General features: G+C 44.0%; 1 protein-coding gene across 2 annotated transcripts in view; it reads left to right on the top strand.

Annotated features, from left to right (window-relative positions):
- Positions 1–21354, top strand: part of SLCO3A1 (solute carrier organic anion transporter family member 3A1) — an 856588-nt gene that overhangs the window by 424808 nt on the left and 410426 nt on the right. The gene's annotated exons all lie outside the window — the stretch shown is intronic.

A 21354-nucleotide genomic window follows, 5' to 3' on the forward strand; every position in this document is an offset into this window, starting at 1 on the left:
AATCTAGGGCATGGTTCTTGTGGTATGTAGGCAAGGGTGCCTCTCATGGTGTTTTTTCATCTGTGTGGAGTTGAGGTGTTCTATTATTGGGTTCGGGTCATCTGCGGATGTCGTGCAGCGGATGGTGTCCGTGTAGATGATGGTAATTCTACCTCTGTGATAGTTGGTTTGGTTCCGGTGTGTTGTTTTGTAGCCTCAGGTGTGGTGATGGTGATATCTGGTGCGGAGGTGGGGTATAGCCACGTCTCATTGAGGAAGATGACCGAGGTGAAGGATGAGATTGTGCCCCAAATCTCTGTGGCGTGTTTGCTGAGCGATTGTACGTTGAGTAGGATACACTGGAGGTTTCAGTAGACGTAGTGGGTGCGGTCCTGTGTACAGCGTCTCTGGTGTTGTTTGGCTGCTTTGGTGCTGCAGGTGAAGTGGCAGATCGGCTTGTCTTTAGCACGCCAGCGGTGTGGCTGCACAGCGGCCTCCATAAGTAGTCGGGGGCTACTCACCGGAGCTGTGCAGCAGCCTTCGTAAGTAGTCCTGTAGGTGGGAGGGGCTGGCAGAGAGCAGGAGATGAGAGGAAAGGTAGCAGGAAAACAGCAGGAATGGATGACAATTTTTGGGGAAAACAACAGAACCAGACAAAGTGGGCAAAAAGCACTTATGAAACAGAAAATGCAGGCAAAAGACAGTACTTCCATAAGTTAAAAAGACAGTGCAGGTAAAAGGAAATGACAAAGTTGAACAGACAATGCGGCAAAAGGAATTATAAGACTTAACGGACAAAGCGGCACAAGGAATTACATATATTGACAGACTGTGCAGGCAAATTCAGTAAGTGAGATTCACCTAGGCAGCGGGTTCGATCGAGAGAGCTCGAAGACTGTGGCAGAGTGACAGTAATGTTGAGCTATCTTGGCAGCAGCGGGGGCATGACACGCTTGACCTTATAGGTCGAGGGCTACTCTCTCTGATATCATATGTGATATATTATGGGTCGGAATCAAACTCTTGACCTTTAGGAATTGTATTGTAGTTGTGTATTTAACTGTCAAATTGCAAATTAGATATTTCTTTTTATATTTAAGTCAGTGACAATTACCTTAAATGTAAAAAAGTAATACAGTCCCGCGTTATCCATAACATCAAAAAGATTGATCTAATCATTACTATTCCCGTCTAAAATATGCTATACTGAACGAATTGACCTTCCAGAGAGAAGAAGCTTTGGGCTTTTGTTTTTGTCTTGAAATGGTATAATAGTTTGATTAAATAACAGGCCTTCAGTTTGGGGATACATGTCACGATTTTCAGTCCATGCGGCTAATTAACCAGATTACTGATCTTGTAAGAAAGAATATGCATTTCTATTGAAAATTGTACAAGTTTGTGTAATGACAAGATTGATAGACAAAAATGTACACTAGAACATCAGTTATTACTATTATTTCTGTGATGTCGTTCAGGTCAGACAGCAGTAGTTTTACTTCCAGTATCCTTTGATTATGATGAAATCATTTAAAAATATAGAGAGAGCTCCCTGTTGTCAGCTAGTGGAAGCTAATTTTCCCTTTGCTGATACATTGTGCCAAATATAATGTTTTGCCTTAGGTAAGTCTAGCAGCACTTACTTGTGCTTGTGAACTGGACTTGTGCAATTGAGACAACTCTTATTCACGTATTTCAGGACATTTTCCTTGCACTTATTTATACTCATTGTGATACTTCAGGCCACACTGCCTTGTTTGTTTTTTTAGTATATCACAAACCTTAGAAAATGCTTACACTGTTTTACTTTTATGCAAGAATAACAAGGCTATTGTGAATAATGGTCCTAGCAGTGGCACACTCTTGGGTAGCCGGGAGCTTTATACATCTCTTATCAATTAATTGATTGATTTAAAAACAAAATAATAATAAGCTCAAATACTCTAAAAAATGTCTTTCAGTTAGTTAAAAACTTCAGATTGTTCATATTGAATGAAAGCTTCCAGGGTTGCTGTACACACATTACCTTCATATCAGACTGTTACTTGCTTTCGGTTTCCCAAGGGCTGATGTTAAGGTTAAAGTGTATTAGCTCAAGCTAGTTTAAACAGACTCCCACCCTCTTTGTGCTACCATTTAGTTTATTATAGTCAAACATCCCTCTATAAATTCCAGATTTCGTGAGGCATGTTGCTTTAGTTCATGGGTACTCACAAACATTTTTCCAGGGGCCAAAATGTTTGGTCTGTTATGTTACCGAGTGCCGAATTGATGCCAGCACAGTGGTGGTTGGGGTGGGGGCATAAGGGGTGGCGTGGGGGTTGTTGGTGTTATGGTAGGTATAGGAGAAGCTAAATCTATATATCAAGTGGCTGAACTGTACAATGTGAAACCAGAAAACCTGGGATTAATGCCGGCTTCCCCACTTACCAAATTGTGTGATCGTAGGCAAATGTTTTATTTCACTTTCCCTCATTTTTCTTCATTATTACATATAAGAGGACTTCGAAATACATTACTTCAGGATGTGTGCTTTACAATACCTTCTTCTGTCTTTGTCTAAATATACTATAATGATGTTTATGTATAAGAGAACCCCAGGCCACCCAGAGGGTCCACATAACACCTGACTTGCCGCTTAATTCACAATTGACATTGTTGTCAGGGTGGGTGCAATAATGAATCCTTCTAAATTCATGTTTGAAAACCATCACTTTTAAAATAATACTTCTCACTGCACTGACATAATCTCAAATGCTAAGTAGAAATGGATCTGCATGTTAATGAAATACCATTTTTAAATTTTGAAAAGACCATATTTTTACTGGTTTGTTGCAAAATGTCTTTACCTTTAATTAAATGCTCACTTGTTTATTTAAAAATGTTTAATGTTCGTGTTGAGTAGAGTTAACAACAGCCCAGGTCTGTTGTTGCGTTGACCAGGGTGCCGCATGTAAACGTCAGGAGGGCCCCCCACTGCCCTCGGGCCGTACTTGGAGTACCACTACCTTAGCTAATATTCTGGGATATTTTAACTTATTTGCAAAAGGATCGATTAAGCATAGAAACTTACAGCAAAGATCAGTGGTGTTTCAGTGGGTTGCACGATGAAATATCTCAGACAAAAACATAGGCGCCAAAAAGTTCACTGTAACGGTTCCCTGCAAACACTTTGTTACAAACCACCACGATTTCTGTGATTGGCTGAGGGGGGACTACATACCCTACCTAAATTGCGCCCTGGAGGGGCTGGGCAAACTCAAACACCCTAAAAGGCACTGCCAGCATCCAGCAGCATGGAGCACCTGAGCGTGCGACACGGTGAAGATCGGGCCAAAACGGGCCTGTCTTCACCCCACATCACCTGGAAGAGGCAGGGCCAACCCTTCTGAACCTATTGGATGCTGCTACTAAACGATACTGGTGAGCCCTTTGACTACTTTGCTCTGCTATCTTGGACTATGCCTACTGTTACTTCTTGACTGAGAACCATGGTTGAAAGAAAACTGGCTGGAGAAAAAGAAAGTGTTACTGCTAAACCACAAACTGGTACAACGCTAGATTAATTTCTTGCTCATAGGTGCAATCGCCAAGGAAATAGATCTGGGGAGAGGCACCTTGACTTGGGCATGGGGCACCATACCCTTCCACTGAGCCTGCCATCTCTACCGCCTGGTATCTCTGGGGTGGTGAGGCACCAAAATTGTATTGGGAGAGCACCATGTTCCAAAGTTAAATCCATTGTGGCATCAACAATGGCTCCCTTGGTGGGCATGATATGCTCCTTAGAGGGTGCTTTCATCTTCCAAACTGAACGTATTGCTGGTGCCATCAGCATCTAAACAAACCCTATGGCCAAGCTCCCACTACCAATCGTATCTCTAATCAGAGATCTCTGCTGCCCACCAAATCATCTGTTCCAATCATTAACCAGTTTTCATCAGCCTTGGGGGCAGGGCATATGTTAGAAATTGTATTTCTGGTTGGCTAGGGCTTGCGCCTAAGCCAGGCAGAAACCCCCACTCTAGTCAGGGCAAGGGAGTTACACACTGATGATAACCCCTGCTCACCCCCTTGGTAGCTTGGCACGAGCAGTCAGGCTTTTCCCAGAGGCAATGTGTAAAGCGTTTGCGAAACACACACATACACAGCAGCAACACACTAGGCACACTACAAAAGAAACTCCACACAATGTTATATAAAAAATAGCCTTTGTATTGTCATAAACACATTGGAAACATAATCACACAATATACACTGTGCCAACTGGCACTAGCAATATTCACAGGGGACTATATACAGGACAGGGCAAATATGGCCACTGTCAGAACCAACACAATGCAGGTAGTAAACATAAAGCACAACCAGTAACTACTGGTAGACACTGCACTTAGCATAGGCACAAGTATCAGCAACAGTGCACCAAGGCAAAGGCTTGCTGCACACCTATCTTTAGCACCTCCTTGATGTGAACATCCTAACATCACCAAGAACAGCATAAGAAAAAAAAAACAGTATGCATAGACACCACCAACAGGGCACATAGCAGACATTATTAGCGTGCCCACGTCAGAATCACATCAGGCCCTCCTTAGGCCCCTCCAGGTCAACATTATGGTACCTAGGGTACAAACAGTAGTGCACAGCAACTGGAAGCTTCCAGTATGGCAGGGAGTTCCAGGATAGCATAAGAACACCAGCAACTCCAAATAAGCAGAGTATAGCGCTTGGAAGACTCTGATGTCCCTGAGTCATCTACAACAGGAGGGCAGCACGCAGGGTCTCCTAGCAGATGGCGGCCCACCGGCTACCCAGCAGGCAGTAGCTGAGCACCACGGCGGTTTCTCCTGGCAGTCCAGCAGCCTGCCGGCTGCAGGCTTCAAGTCAGCATACAGCACACACTTTTCATGGGGTCACAGCCCCAGTACTTATACCAGTATTCTCTTTGTCTGCCCTGGCACAGGGCTTGGGGAAACCAGTCCCAACTGGTTCTGGAGCACTCTGTTTACCAGGCACCTCTTCCCTATTGTTAGGTGGGGGATCGTCATCAGACACACCACAGGGGGGGCGGAGCCAGCATTCACTAGCGCAGGCACCATCCTATTCAGGGACCAGGTATTTCTCCTCCCACCACTCCAAATGCGGATGTCCCATTCAGCCTAGCACTGACTCACCCTGCCCTTCCTGGACCACACACACCTCACCAGCCCCTGTCACTCAAAAGCCAGACATGCAATTCACATCAGGCAGGCAGACACATAGCACACAGAAATGCCAACTTCTAAAAGGGGCATTTCTAAAATAGTTGAGATACCACTTTACAAGGGACTGACAGGTAAATTATATAGGCCAAACGGGTGTAGACCAATCTTACCATATTTCTCACAGAGAGGACACGCACTCTACACTGGACAGCAGTGCTAAAGTGCCCAGAGTCCTAAAACCACCAACACCATGTCTGAAAAAAGCCTATGAGGAAGGCACGAAGTCTAGGGATGACCCTGCAAAAAGGGCCAAGTCCAACAGCATATGACTACATCAATTAGTAGAAAAGCTGGTCAGAGCCAACAAGGACAAGATGGGGCTAACAGTGTTAACAGTTATGTTCCCAGGTACCAAAGCCCCACCAAAGCCCCACTATCGCACAACTCGCACCCAGCTCTGCTTGAACTTGCCACCTGATTGCTGTCTGTATGTGGCGGTCTGGTTGGACCCTGTGATTTTAGACACTGCGTCGGACTGGTAACCAGAGGCTGCTGACTCTACTGACTGAACCTCGTCCAAGGAACTGCTGAGCTGCAAAGGGACTCACTGGATTGCTTTGCTGCATTGCCCTGCTACTAGCCTTCTCCCTGACTCTAGACTACTTAGGCGCTGCTGGACTGCGAGGAAGAATCACTTTTAGGGTGTTGGCCTCTTTGTTTACTGCTGCCTGCTTTGTGTTCACCCTACTAGTAGTCTCCCAGGGGTCCCAGTGTGTGGAGAGTGCTGGCTGCTGCACCTGAAACCATAGCACATGGTGAGCGCTGTGTGCCGTTCCGGGTTTATCCCCCCTCAGTGCATTGTGAGTGCTGTTAAGTGGCTCTATCAAATGCAGGTTGGGTGCTTCCTTTTACAATAGAGAGGGTCTGGAATCACTCCTTGCATGCTCCGATGTGTGTCTTCACTTGTGGATTCCCGTATTAAAGTTAAAAGGAGCGCGTGGTGGGCACCTCCTTTTCTCACAACCAGTGCGGTTCCGGGTGGTAGTGTTAGTGCTGCTCCTCTTCACTTGGGCAGCCTAGTACGGCGTGAGGACATCTTGTGAGGCCCCAGGGACCCTCCGTGTTGTCAGCACCTCTTTGGGAGTATCCCTCTCGACGAGCGAAGCACTCCATACCCTACCTGGAGCAAGGGACCGAACCTCTTCCTCGAGCTGGTGCGCTCACTACACAGCTGAATTCCCCTGCTCCGGCTGATGCCAACACCCAGGTTAGACGAGAACTCTGAGCTGTGTGTGGGTCACAGTCCTTGGGATCAGCCACAACTTGCAGTTTTTTTACGGTGCACAACCTAACAATGTCTCGCCATGGGTTTCTACCGTGGGTGCCACCCCCCTTTCCTGTTAAAGCATACATGGGGAGGACACCTATCTCTTCATTTGGCACTACGGATCGGATCTTCTACGGAGGCCGCGGTGCTTACAATTACTGCATTTCCGAGTGTAGGTGCGCCCGAGCTTTGGCGGCCTCCGAGTTGGGCGTAAACACGCCTCTGGTAACCAAGCCAGTGTCTGGACAATAAGCCTGTTATTAGAAGGGCAGGAGTGCCGGGTTCCAAGTTCCCTGAGGAGGCCGAGGTGCTTAGAGAAGTGCTTAGAGAAATAACTTTTGATTTAGGAATCCCTGCTGATGCGTTCCGAACCTAAACTTACCGCATAATAAGTACCGGAGTGAGCTGCCCTATCGCCTGATGATGAGGTTGTGGTAATATGCCTTTCTGGTGATTGATACACCCTCTAACTACTGCCTTTTATGCTCTAATGATGTGCCCTGCATGATCAGAATGACCACTACTGCTATGCTTAGAAACTGCATTAGATGTACAATGAGGGTGTAAGGTGGTGTTATTCCTATAGTTTTTATGAGGTTTTGTAATGTATGCAACCTATAAGTATTTACTTGATTGCACTAACTTGTGAGGTTATGACAATTGCCTGGTTGGCAAAAGTGATTTATGTGATTGTGGTCTAATGTGATTTATGTATAATTCAAAGGACATTGTTTATAAAGCAATGTGTGGAGTCTCTTTTTGTGGTGTGCCTTGTTTGTCACGTGAGTGTGTGTTTTGGGCAAATGCTTTACACATTGCCTCTGGGATAAGCCCGACTGCTCTGCCAAGATACCAAGGGAGTGAACAGGGGTTATCTTGTGTGTGTAACTCCCTTAAACTTACTAGAGTGGTGTGTTTGGCCTGGCTTAGGTGCATACCCAAGCCAACCAGAAACCCCATTTCTAACTTGAAACAAAGATACAAAAGTTTAAAAATTTACAAATAAAAATTGTGCCAAAAAGCGTTAAACACCAACTGTGGTAAACTGGTCGTGGTAGAGCAGGACCCAGGCAAGATTTGAGGCCGACCACGATGGAGTGCAGGTCAGATACAGAAACCAGGTTTAACCTGGTTGAAAGTCGAGCTCCGCTCGGCAAGGCAGAAGGCTGTAACAGAGAAGGGCTCTACAAAGGCTGGTACTCGTCAGACGAAGTCTCAGTGAACCTGTTGATTTTTGGTGGGAAGCTCAGACATTAAGAAATTAGGATTTTGTACCTAGGAAAGGTCCCACACCAGGTTGATACTTAGTCACTTTTTTGGGAGCTCAGATTCTTCCAGCATGGCAAGGCTGCAGGCTCAACTGGCTGGATCAAGTCTCTGGATACACGCTCCACAAGATCCCACTGAATCTGATTTGCTGCTCCAGAAAAGCACATCGCTGGAGAGACCTGAATCAGCAGCTCAGCAGCAAATAACCTTGGTCAGATCTTCTTGGGAGGTTTGTCCCAGTCTTCCAGAGGTGTTTGGGGTTAACAAGTTTCAAAGTCTCAGATTTTCGGGGTGATTGGATATGTCCCCCTAGACCCAGCCAAGGGTTCCAGGATCACATGAACAGCACTTAGGGGGTCCATGGCAAGTCCAGTTGTAAATGGTCAGTTGCAAAACTTTAAAAAAGGCCTCTTGTAGCTTTTGTGTTCCTGTAACTTGAAGAGTAGGTTAACCATATGTCCCCTAAAGTGGACTTCTTTGTCCTGGGTACAAAAGAATAGAGATTAAGGGCCATATGTAGGTAATTTCTATTTACGGATTCCTAAATACCGAATTTTACTGATTCGGTATTTAAGAATCGGTAAATAGAATGTAGGTAAAAAATCAGTACATTTTACCGATTCGGTAATATTCGTTATTACCGATTCGGTATTTACCGAACCGGTAATAAGGCATACCTTCCCATTCATTCCTATGGGCCTGAAGGCCCATAGGAATGAATGGGAAGCCATTCACTATTACCGATTCGGTAAATACCGAATCGGTAAAAAGGGGAGCATATTCAAGGGTGGCAGGGTGTCACATTGACACCCTGTTGCACCCCTGAATCGTGCATGTGTGCACATGTGGCGCACATACATGCCCTAAGGGCATGTATGTCTGCCACATGGCACTTTTAAAAAAGCACAAAATTGCTTTTGAAAAGGTATTCAGTATTTACCATCAACTTGTAGTTGGTGGTAAATAACGAATCCTTAAACCAAAAATGCACTCACTTGAGTGCTCCCTACATAGGATTTAAGGATTCGGTAATTTATCGATTCGGTATTTTACCGATTTCTTAAAATACCGAATCGGTAAATTACCGAATCCTTCAATCCAGCCTCCTACATCTCAAAGGGCTAAATACCGGTCGGTAACGGAAAATTTACCGATTTTCGCCCGTTACCGACCTTTATTAGCCCACCTACATATGGCCCTAAATACTTTATGGTTCTTCTCAGGCCTCAGACAGCAGGTTCAGTCCTCTTCTGATTTTCTTCAGATCCAGTAGTGATATGAACAGGGTATTAGAGATGCCACATTTATGCCAGGCACCAGCTTGTGAATGGGGATGACTTCTGTCTCCTCTCCTAATTACTGGGCTAAAAGTTGCCCGAGGTTATCCTACCCACTTTTGCAGCATTTTCTGTGTGTTTACTCCAAGCAATCCTACATCGCTCTCTGCCAAACTCCAAGATGGTGAATCCCTTCTCCCCTTGTCCAGAGCCTGTGTGCCGACTCCAGAGGTGTGGCTAGGAAAACCCAGCTCCCTACTCACTGGGATTTGAGCATGACTGACTGGGAGAATCAATGAAAGGGTCTGTGCAGATGTCATTTGACAACTGCCTGTGATGAGGAATGCCCCTTGGAAGTTAATCAAGATCTTGGGCACTGCTGAAATGGTCATTCTGCTCAAGGAACAGAAACATTTCTTCATACCCAGGTCTTTGTCTCAGCTCTGGGAGCATTTTTCACACATCATTCAGGGCTTGAGACGGAGAGGATTGCATCTGGAGGCTAATGCAAATTCTTTCCTAAATATTTATGAAGAGAGTTTAATGTTTGGGATCCTTAATAGTCTTTGAACTCCCCTACCTCAACTCTATTTCCCCTGGATTAGGGGTGGCGGGAAAACCGAGGAAAAGTATGAGTATTTAAGATCGTTTTTTCTACGACATTCCAAATAGAAGCACGAACAGAGGTAAACACCATACAATTAAGGTATCCTATCAACAGTTTTCATAGCTGGCCTTAAGGAAAACTTTGTCAGCGCAATAGCATGGTGTGATTCATTTAACAATCATTAAAACATTCAAACAAAGAAACTAAAGGCCCATATCCAGTAAAATAGACACAGATTCAAGAAAAAAGAATGCCACAAAATAAGGAGGATATGGAAAAACGAAAGTTCACCATTGGAAATAAACTATTATTGTGTCTCTTCCAGGGGTCAATCCCGGAGACGGGTGCACAAAATGCCTGATTCATGACCATGACATGGGTCCCTTGCTCACTTTGCCACTGGATTCAAGATAGCCTGGCTGATGAGGGTTATGAACCCGAAACCGGTCCCAGGATGCTTGTTTCCGGTCCAGGGAAGACATGGCTTGGCAGTTTGGGCTGGACTGTTCCCATGAGGCACAGGGTCAGACTTATTTGCATATGGCCATGTCTGAACTGGGGTGGTGGAGTGAGCTAAAGAATGATGATGGATTAAACCCAGATCAGTTGACTGGGGGTGAGTGTTTGATTTGCTCAAACGCTCCGTCCTTTGGTATCGCTTTGTTCGCCCTAAATTGGCAGGGTATGCCCAGACATGTGTCCCTTGCTCACCTTGCCACTGGATTCAAGATAGCCTGGCTGATGAGGGTTATGAACCCGAAACCGGTCCCAGGATGCTTGTTTCCGGTCCAGGTTCAGGGAATCCATGGCTTGGCAGTTTGGGCTGGACTGTTCCCATGAGGCACAGGGTCAGACTGATTTGCATATGGCCATATCTGAACTGGGGTGGTGGAGTGAGCTAAAGAATTATGATGGATTAAACCCAGATCAGTTGACTGGGGGTGAGTGTTTGATTTGCTCAAATGCTCTGCCCATCATCCCCTTTGGTATCGCCTTGATTCATGAGTGTGCACAGCTTCACTGAAATAATGGATTTGATTTGATATGAGATTTTACTTCTGAAGTCAGAAACAAATCTTAAACATAAACTATCTGAAATGACCAAGCTGGGAGCTGTATTTAAATGGATAAATGTTGTGGAAGTACACGTTGAATGCCTGGTTGACGTTTTTCTGAGTGACACCAGGTGTCAATTCAAGTCTGGCCTGTGCGTGCACAATTTCAACCTACAGTTGATACTTCCGCTCTGTCAAACTCTTTATATAAAGACTTTGAAGCTAGTATGAAACTCTAAATGCTCCACAAAGATATAGTCAAAAGCTGTATCTGATAAGCATCCCACAAGGTCAAATAGGGTTTATGGAATAACTTGGTAGAGATGATAAAGATATCAGTAAGAGGAGGCTGTGAGGCTATCCAACGAGCTTTTTTACGTGTCAGCCTGGCCCACCAGATTTCGCAAAAAAATGCACAATATTCCTCAGATTACATTTTTCATGCACAATGAATATTACAAATAGATTTTCTTTCGGAACACTCTAGATAACCTATCAGTCACCAGCAGCTTTTTCTACGGCCTGTTTCAGGAAGGGAAGGTGCATCACCTGTTTCAGGAACTTCTGGGCTTCTGGTGTGCAAGATCCTCCTGTAACACAACAGTTTGTGCTGTGTTCTTCATACTGTTCTGTAACTACCTCTGGTGCAGGCTCCACTTCTTTCTTGCATTCACTGCTCCAGCAGGGTGGTTCTACAGCAAGTTCTCGGCGGACCATTGCAGACTTACGTATCTTTGTTTCCAAACAAAAGATTGTCTTTCCCATGTCTGAAAGAAGTGCTAGAGCAGCAGTTTCTAATAAGGGTTTGGAGAACGTCTTCAAGGCAAAGCAGGGATTCGTCTCATGGAAGGCGTTGTCGTTGTCGCCTCCTCAAGCTTTGGTCTCCACTTCTAGAAACGCAATAGATATATTTAAAAGGTTACACTTCATATGTCATTGGTGGTTGACTGAAACCAGTTCTTGAAACGTTTCCAAAAAACATACTTCCCATTCATTTTCCTTTAGCATGAGGTAATTAACTGCTCTTTTAGAGTAATATGCAACACAGAAAATCTTTCAGAGTCCTATTCAAAATAAATTCAATATGATGGCTTTTCCATTGGGTAAAAGTGTTCCCCCTGTTCCCAATCCCATTCGTGCACCCCTATGAAAATAAACCAGCACAGGAAAGCCCCCAGAGTGCTGGCAACATTAAACGTTTGAACAGAGGTTCACCGCAAAGGGCTGCTTAATGAAAAGCAATCAGTCTTTCTAACAATGTAGGCCATATCACAAATATTTCTGGACTGTGGTGATAGCAGTCCTCCAGCACTGACTCATAATGCACTGGGAAGATAAAATACGGGAATACAACTTAGTATCAGCTGTTTAAGTACACATGAATCACTAAACGATTCTGAGCTTTATGAAAATTTCAAATGAACAATAAAGCTTTTTGTAAAAAAAAACTCGCAACGATCTTCTTCATAAATTTGGAAACCTCTTTCGAGGACTATAATCAGTGCCAGGGACACACACCCCATCGTTTGGGGGTGCACCTCACAACTTTCTAAAAGTGCAATTTTAAGAATTGTGAATAAAAATCCAACTTTACCATTAAAGAGGGATTTTACTTACAATTTTTTTAGTCACCGAACTCAAGCTGTCACCTGCTCCTAAATGAAAGTTATCACTTTTTAAAAGTAATAAGGTAACACAATGTTGTCCGTGGGAGAGGTAGGCCTTACAGTAGAATTTAGGATTTTTTTCACTATCAAAACTTGTAAAACTTAAAAACCCATCTCCTACTTCTTAAATACACTGCACCCTGACCTTGCCTATTTAGGGCCTACCCCGGGGTGACATATGTGTATTAAAAAGGAAGGTTTAACTTGGCAAGAGGTTTACTTTGCTAGGCCAAAATGGCAGTTTAAACTTTACACACAGGTTGTAATGCCAGGTGTGAGATAGGTCTAAAGGGCTCCTTAACCCCTTCTGTGCCACGCCCTTTCCCCCTCCTGTGCCGGGCGTTACATTAGTGGGCGGGTTTCATGACGAGATAGTCTCGTCATGGGCACAGCGCGACCGTGCTCCATGACGAGACTATCTCGTCATGGGCACTGAAGAGGTTAAGTGGGTGGCACAATGGGTGCTATTGGCCCACTGCTAGCATTGATAGCTCCTCCCCTTCGTTAATGCAGAGTGGCCCATCCTGCCAACACCTATCTTCCCTCTGTCTTACTGTCTGGGGGCAATACACAAAGGCTAACGGTCAGCTACACCTAGGCTTGTGACCTAGTATCACCACATGGTTAGGACAAGAAAATGGCAACTTTCTAAAAGTGCAATTTTGAGAATTGTGACTAAAAATCCAACTTAACCATTAAGAGGGATTTCAATTACAATTCTTTTAGTCACCAAACTCAAGCTGCCACCTGCTCCTAAATGAAAGTTATCACTTTTTCAAATGTAATAAGGCAACACAATGTTGTCCTATGGGAGAGGTAGACCTTACAGTAGAATTTAGGATTTTTTCACCATCAAAACTTGTAAAACTTAAAAGCCCATCTCCTACATCTTAAATACACTGCACCCTGACCGTGCCTGTTTGGGCCTACCCCGGGGTGACTTATGTGTATTAAAAAGGAAGGTTTAGCTTGGCAAGAGCTTTACCTTGCCAGGCTGAAATGGCAGTTTAAAACTTCACACACAGGCAGTAATGACAGGCCTGAAATAGGTTTAAAGGGCCCCTTAAGTGGGCGGCACAATGGGTGATGTTGGCCCACTGGTAGCATTGAATTTACAGGCCCTGGGTACATGTAGTATCACTTTACTGGGGACTTACAAGTAAATTAGATGTGCTAATTGGGTGTTAGCCAATTTCACCATGTTTTAAGGAGAGAGTACAAGCAATTCAGCTTTGGTTAGCAGCAGTCAAGTAATCAGAGTCCTAAAGCTAGCAAAACAAAGTCAGCAAACAGGAGGGTTGAAGTCAAAATTAGAGGGGATAACCACACCTGGGCTGTCAGGTCTAACAATTGCTTTTAAAAATATTGTCCCTAAATCAATTTCTAAAGAAAGAAACACATTCTTGACAACATGCTCAGCCACAATCTTGCCGCCAAATCGTCAAACTTGTAAAAAATAAAGACAATTGCTAAAAAATGAGACATGTTACATTGCCTACAACTCAGGGTTTAATTAGCCTAGAAACACATTTGAGTGTTTCTGTCACAAAACATATATATATGTAGTAATTAGGTTTACATTTTTCAAACATAGTCTATATATATTAGATGCAAAAAGACAACTATGCATAAGTGCATTTCTGGTATGTCAAATGTTTAATTTGGCATCTTAGACTTGAAGTAGTCGGGTTCCATGTTCTAAACTTACTCTGGGCTAAGGGTCTTTGTTGCCTGCTCGTAAGTGTGGAGGGGAGAGAAAATCATTAGCCAATTATACCTTACCATTGCCCAGGACACTAAAGGAACACAAACTGCTGATCCAAATTTTAATATATTTATTATAAAGCAAGAAAGGTTGGCCATACAAACACCTCAAGATGAGAGTGTAAAGGTACATGGGCACTATTACAAAAACAAACCTACAAATGAAATTTACACAGTGCAACATGCACAAAATGACCAATTCGAGAATCAGAACACAAATAATTATAGAGATTACATCAAGAGCCTTCTTCACTTGCAATTCGTAAACAAAAAACACTAGTCTGTCCCTACACTACTGCTAGCATGACATCCCTACTTAAGATTTCCCCAGACAAGTCCCCAGAAAGTTGTCAGCACGTGAAGTCTTCCTAAGATGCGCACTCACATTAAATGGGTCGAGTGGCTGAAAGCTACAGAGCTCATTCTAAGATGCTCCACACTCCTCAGGTAAAGCAGAAGTTCCAGGACTCTGTCCCTAACCCCAATACAAAAGTCGAAAATCACACCACCAAACACATCACAAGACTGCCTCATCCAGTTAGACACCTACTTGTAGGTAACTTTCCACGAAGCAATGGTGCTCACCTGTCTCCCGTTCGAAGACCTTGGTTTCCAGGCCTTCCAGACGAGGAAGACATCTCCTACATTATCAGCTCTGCTTCTTCAAAGACATTCTCCCCTCCCTTTGTCAATCCAACTCCTGAAACAAAGATGTTATTCTCACTAACGAGGACAAATTCTTGCACCTGCAACAGAAATGTGAAAAGAGAAAAATTCCACATACATATAAATAATTAGCAACCTTCAACATGAGAGCGAACAGGGAGAAACTAAAGTTAGGCCTACCAAGTTCGGCTAACATAGGAACAGCACACACATTTAAAATACATGGATATATGAGACATTCATATCTACGCTTTATAGGAACATTAATATCGAAAATGTTTGTTAACCATGAATACACTTTTACACATTTAAGATTTCATCTAACACATACATTTACTACATTAATTCTTTGACTTACAAGAAAAAATGCCTAATACTTCCCTAACACATTATTACAATACACAATCCAATAACCTGATGTTAATACGATGACATATTATATGTGGATGCTAACTATCATTGACTATTATGCACCCCTACAAATGAAAGAATAGAATTACGCTCTATCAGCCTCCTTTGATTAACATGTATGTTTACAAGTCCGTTTCAAGTGGCTAGAGGAAAAGGAGTAAGTAGACAACTAAGGGCCTGATTACGAGTTCTGTGGTCGATAGGACCGACGTACTCGTGGTGGCGGTCCGACCACCGCAACACTGCGGGCCCACCTACAGTATTACCAGCGCGGCAGTCAGGAGACATCCATTACAACGCGGTCTTTACACCGCAATATGTTTACAACGTAGGCATTACAACGAAAGTCATTACAACGACTTGTTCTGGATGGCGCTATACACTAAGGAATAGTATGATTCACTATTGAAACACCTTCCCTACTATTACGTAGGCTGGAGTTGGAATAGTAAATCATACTATTCCTAAGTCCAGCGCCCTCCAGTGCAAATCGTTGTAACAACTTGCGTTGTAATGACTGAGTTGTAAACGTATCGCGGTGTGAAGACCGCAATGTAACGTCATATATTCTTGGCAGTCGAATCAGCACAGGACCGGTACGACTGGGGATCCAGGATCCTGCTGCAGTTGTGTAGCGGTCAGAGGCTGAAATATGCTGGCTGTGCTGCAGCGACGCCGCCGAGCATATTTCGAGTTGCCACGCCACTACCTTTTACAAGGCGGTGAGCTCACCATGAATAGGGTGGTGGAGAGGCAACAAAGGGGGACCCCCTGGTGCCTCTGGGCCTGGGGTTGTGTACAGGAAGCATAAATTGCGGCACACTGGATTGGCACTCCTAGTTCCTTCACGGTGTGGCATGTATGCCACACTGCGCAGGCAGGGGTAGTCAGCACTCTGGCCGTGGCAATCTACATGCTAGGCTCTTCTATGGGCCTAACAGACTGTCGCTGTCAGACTGCCACAGGACTGCCCACCAGACCAGGACTGAAGTCCTAATCTGCCGGGTGGCAGCACCTCAGCTCTGGCAGTCATACAACGGACAGAACATTTCCCCGCCCGCTGTAGGACCACCAATGTCATAATCCGGCCCTTAGTAAGCAGATTACATTTAGTAGATGGGAGTATTGAAAGCAAAACCTTCTTGGTATGTAAGCTTCTGCTTAGAGGCCACATGCAGAGGGTTATATACCATATCTGAAATTATGTTCCTGTTTTTTTTTCCTAAACCTTATGTTCCTGTGTTATAAAAATGCATAACTGTTTGAAATACTACGAAATAATTATTTATGTCTTCTTTGTTACAACTATTTGTAATATCAATGCATTTATTGCTTTTTAAATTATGTCTTCAAGTGGTTGTGCTTGGTATGTACTGAAATACTCAGTTTAATATCGTGTAAGCAAATATTTATTTTACTTGTAATGGTCGTAGTACAAATTAGATTATGCAGAAATGAGGATTCCCTTGTGACAAAAATTTCAGAAAGTACAGTCTAAAATATACTATTATCTAACATAGCTGAACAAATTATTCTTTATTTCTACATTTACTTTAGACATGCTTGAAAGGAATATTAAATTATGCATACATGTTTTCTTCATAAAGTGCAAAGTATCCACTATTGTTGAATGTGTGTGGGATATTCATTGAAGAGGGTGACACCAATTCTCTAACGCATACCGACTTCAGAAAGCAGTTTCAAGTCAGCTTACAGCAGGGTCTGCTTCTGAATGTGGTTTCTGTTTTGTAAAACGGTTGAGTGTATCTGCAGGTCCTTTGGGCTAGCATGAGCCTGAAATGTCGATGCACATGAGCCTGGAAGCCAAGCGAGTACTTCGGCAGTTGACAACAGGATTGAAAATATATATGTTGATTATACATTATAACGTATCATTATTTGTCAGTAATACTAAATAACGGGTAAAAAGAATTAAAGAGGGCAGAAGTAGCTATCAATTGGAGCTTGTATGATATACACAGAATGAATTTTAGGACCATGCACACTAAATAGGGCAGCCGCTTTACTGGATTTTGACCTATAATTTAGAAAGTCAGAACTGTGTATATAAGACACGTAACAGACACTCATTTGTGTTTTCATAGTCGCCAAAGAAACGTTAGCCTTTCGAGATGCAAAATGCAATAAGCATTGCGTTCTACAGATCAAAACCTAGATTCCAGGCAGAATAGCAAGAGGGGAATGGAGGATTTTTAGGTTAATACTGCAATTGCAATATCTAGGCATGGATCCTATGGATTAAAACACAATACCTTGCTGTACCCAACCAGACAGTTTAGGAAATTACCGTAATATAAATCATTGATATATATTTTGGATACAAGTATGAATATATAAAATCCACTGATTTATGGCTCTCATATAAGGTTTCTTGTGGTGTGAAGCAGAACTCTTCTTATCTTGCTTACTAATGAGATAGAAATACCAACATATATTGAGGGATAGTTGCAGGAGAAGTGGTGGATTTGAAACTCATCTGTCTCATACTGTGCGCATCGGGCACCGTATCTGAGAAGCATGCAGTCTTTTTAGCATATTGCCCTAGCAAGGTGGCATGTATCCACAATATTTGTAGAATGCAGTAGAACTAATGCTAAATGCTATCTCAGAGCCCCTTTTTCAGTGCTACATATGTGGTGGTGTTTGCCTGTGCTGGGCACTGGCACCTAGTTTCTGACAGCACCAGCAGTTTATGATATTCAACCACTTTGTGGCAATATCTGTCTAGTTTGAAGCAGATTTCATTTGCATTTGTTAATTTTGACAGGGAAAGTGGATGGTGCACGCTGTAATGGCCTCCGAAGAAATACCAAAGACACTGGCACTTATTTTTCACAAATTAAGCACTGCCATAGTTCAATAATTCTAGAGTAACTAAACCAGCCCAATCTCTACAGACTAAAAAACACATCACTCATTCGCATAGTTTGGTCATAATCTCTCCTTTTCTGTAGGCTCAATTGGAAGGCAGATCCTTTTCGTTTGAGGTCATCTATTTATAGGATACTCTCCCTGGAAACATTCACAATGTTTCTGACAATTGGCAGTGGGAAAGCAATTAAAGTCTTAGGGCCTAATGTAATTTTCGCAAACCAGGAATGTGCAATTTGCACACAGGGTGGTTTCAGAAATGGGAATGCTGCAGTTTGGAATGTGAGCTATAGTCTAATATGTAGCATTGCAAATTGACATTCACAGAAAAGGTATTGATGAAGCTATTGGTTTGATGAAGAAAAGTTCAGAGTGGGAAAATTCAAATTTTTCTCCGTGAGATTCTTTGTGTTGGCAGAATACTTTACGCATCTTTGCCTGATCAGGATTTCTGCGTTTGGACCTTGTCTCTTTTTTTGAGTTCAGAGCCCACAATTATGCTGGGCATTAGCTAGTGGACGGGGTGAGTCCTGGCTCCTCTCTGACCAATTGGGTAAATGTTCCCACAGGTAACCCTTCTCATTTTGCAGCAGTTCCTGTTTGCTCTAAAGCAAACAGTTCCACAGTGCCCCCTCACTCCTAAAATAAAAACTGCAGAGCCTGTGTGCCCAGCCACAGCTGAGACCAGGGTAATGAGCAGTCCTGTCTTCTCATTATCAGTCCTGTTGATAGCTCTCCTTCCACTGAGTTTGTAGGGACAAGATCTAGTCCTCTCCAGGTATTACCTAACATTTACTTGTGGAATGGCAGGCCCTTTTGAAGTTGATTAGGGCCTAATTACAAGTTTGGCTGTTTATAGGACCCACAAACTCCCGATGTAGGTGCGGTGCCAGTCGGTAACCTCCGCACAAGTGGTCCGACTGCCGTATTACGAGTATGGTATCGGACATTGGAAGGGGTGGCGGTGAGAAAACAAAGGGATGCATGTCGGGGGGCACATGTTGTGCCCCCCTGTATGCATGCACCCCCCTTTCCTGCACAGTATGGACTTCACAGTCCATGCCGTGTAGGAATGGGCTTTGACATTCCCATTGCGGTGCCTTTTTGGGAATGCCAAAGGACCGCCCACCAGACTATGAGGAAACTCTTAATCTGGCTGGCGGCTGGCGTTCGAGTTTGGCAGTGAGAGCAGAGTGGTGGCATGCTGCTTGTCTCCCGCACTGCCAAACTCGTAATCAGGCCCTAACTTCCTGGCCCCATACCAACTGGTTTCCCTAAGAGCAGAAGAAAACCAATTCACACCTCACTAAGGTCAAGCACTTGTGGACAGCTTCCCGAAAGCTAATGTTAATCAGCCTCCAGGAGCTTTAGGCAGGGAAAGGGTAACTTTCTAAAACTTTCCTTGCCTAAATATGTATTAACCATTTAACTTCACCATTGAATTAGGGTTTTAGTAAGTATTAACAGCTGTGGTTTAATTACATTTCTAGCTGGACCCATACTCAAAGTAGCGAAATTATTCTTTTAATCTGTACTCTAGTTTTCCCATTTGGTAGCCAGAGCTGTCTACAGTAAAACTAGATTTTTGAGGCTTGTTACTTTAGTGACCTGCTAACTTTAAATTTCTACATATCCCTTTTTCAAATAATATAATGTGCACCTTGCCTGTTTGGCCTCAAGGCGTGCAAAGGGGTGACATATTAATATTAATAATGAAGGTTTCCACCTTTTAATAATGCTATTTTAACAGGTTGGGTTGAAGGTTTACAATGGTATATGTTAGACCTGGCATCATTGGCATGAGTCTCTCCTCCATTTTTTTCTGTTGGCCTCCTCTGTTTACGATGTTTTCGCTGGAATATTGATTTGGGCACTGTGCCACTGCTGATCAGTGCCACAGTGCAAGTGCTCCCTATGTTAAATTGATACATTGATTGGTGTTACCATGATTGGCTTGGTTGACTTACTGTTCAGACCCTAGTATAGTGCACCGCGTGTGCCAAGGGCATGTAAGTTAACTGCTGCTGGTGGGCTTGCAGCACTGGTTGTGCCACCCACAGAAGCAGCTTATAAAATGTGTCCCAGGCCTGCCACCGCAGAGCCTGCGTGCAGTCCCTGACTGCCATGTCGACTTGGCAAGGAAACCTACTTGCCAGTCTCTAAAACCTTCACTTTGCCACATTTCAGACACCTCTATGGTAGGCCCTAGGGCTGGGTGCATTGTTGGTAAAAGGTAGGTCATGCCCTGATGTGTGTGGCATGACCTAATAGTGAAATACAGCCATTTTCGTTTTTCACTATTGAAGGGCTACCTGCCTCCAATAGGCCAGAATGGGCAGACTGATTATTAACTCCATTATAATCTATCTGACTCAGGGAGCATGGTAGCAGGTCGAGTTTAGTATCCCTGAACTCAGAATTTAATAACACACCCTTTAGGATGGATGATTTTTAAATTCTGTGTTTGAAAATAGCCCTTTTAGAAAGTGGCTATTTTCTTGTCCAACTATCCACCGGTCTCTGCTGGTTTGGTGTGTGTGTCAGGGGCTGGGTGGCTCCAGAGGTCTGAATGAGTCAGTGTGGGGTGAATGAGGCATCTACACTTAGAGTGGGGGAAGAGTAGTGCCTGATAGCCTGCCCTGCCTGACACAATGCTGGCTCCACCTCCTGCCGGGCGACTTATAGCCCTGCTCTTGCCAGTGACAATACTGGCTCCGCCTCCTGCTGGGCGGCTGAGGACCCTGCTCTGCTCAGTGAATAGGCCAGGTGCCTCTGCCTGGCAACACCCACAACAAACCTGGGATGGGGGGAATTTCCCTGCTTGGACAAAGGGAACAAGCAGAAAAGGGGTATAAGAGAAGGACCCCTGAACCAAGAACTCAGATCACTTCTGACAAGGAAACCTCTACCAAGGACAAGAAGCCTGCTGATCTAAGGACTTGCCTCCCCCTTCTGCCAGTGTGCTGTTTGCTGGGGGGAACCTGAAGCTGCTTCTTTATTTTTGCCAAGGAACAAGGAGAGAGGAACTTGGTGTGTACTCTCAAAAGCTTGCTAGAAAATCTCCAAGGGCTGGAAGAGTGCCAGCCTCCTGTTGAAGTCACAGGGCCAAAGGACTTCACCCTCTACTGAATTGCTGGTTGCTGGAAAGTGTTATTTCCAGTGCACAGGGGAAATCTGCAGTCTCGACGCCGCCGACGCCGCCGAATCCAGCTCGACATCGTGAGTAACGGCTCCAG

Source organism: Triturus cristatus, chromosome 3_1 (assembly GCF_964204655.1).
Source record: "Triturus cristatus chromosome 3_1, aTriCri1.1, whole genome shotgun sequence".
Taxonomy (NCBI): domain Eukaryota; kingdom Metazoa; phylum Chordata; class Amphibia; order Caudata; family Salamandridae; genus Triturus; species Triturus cristatus.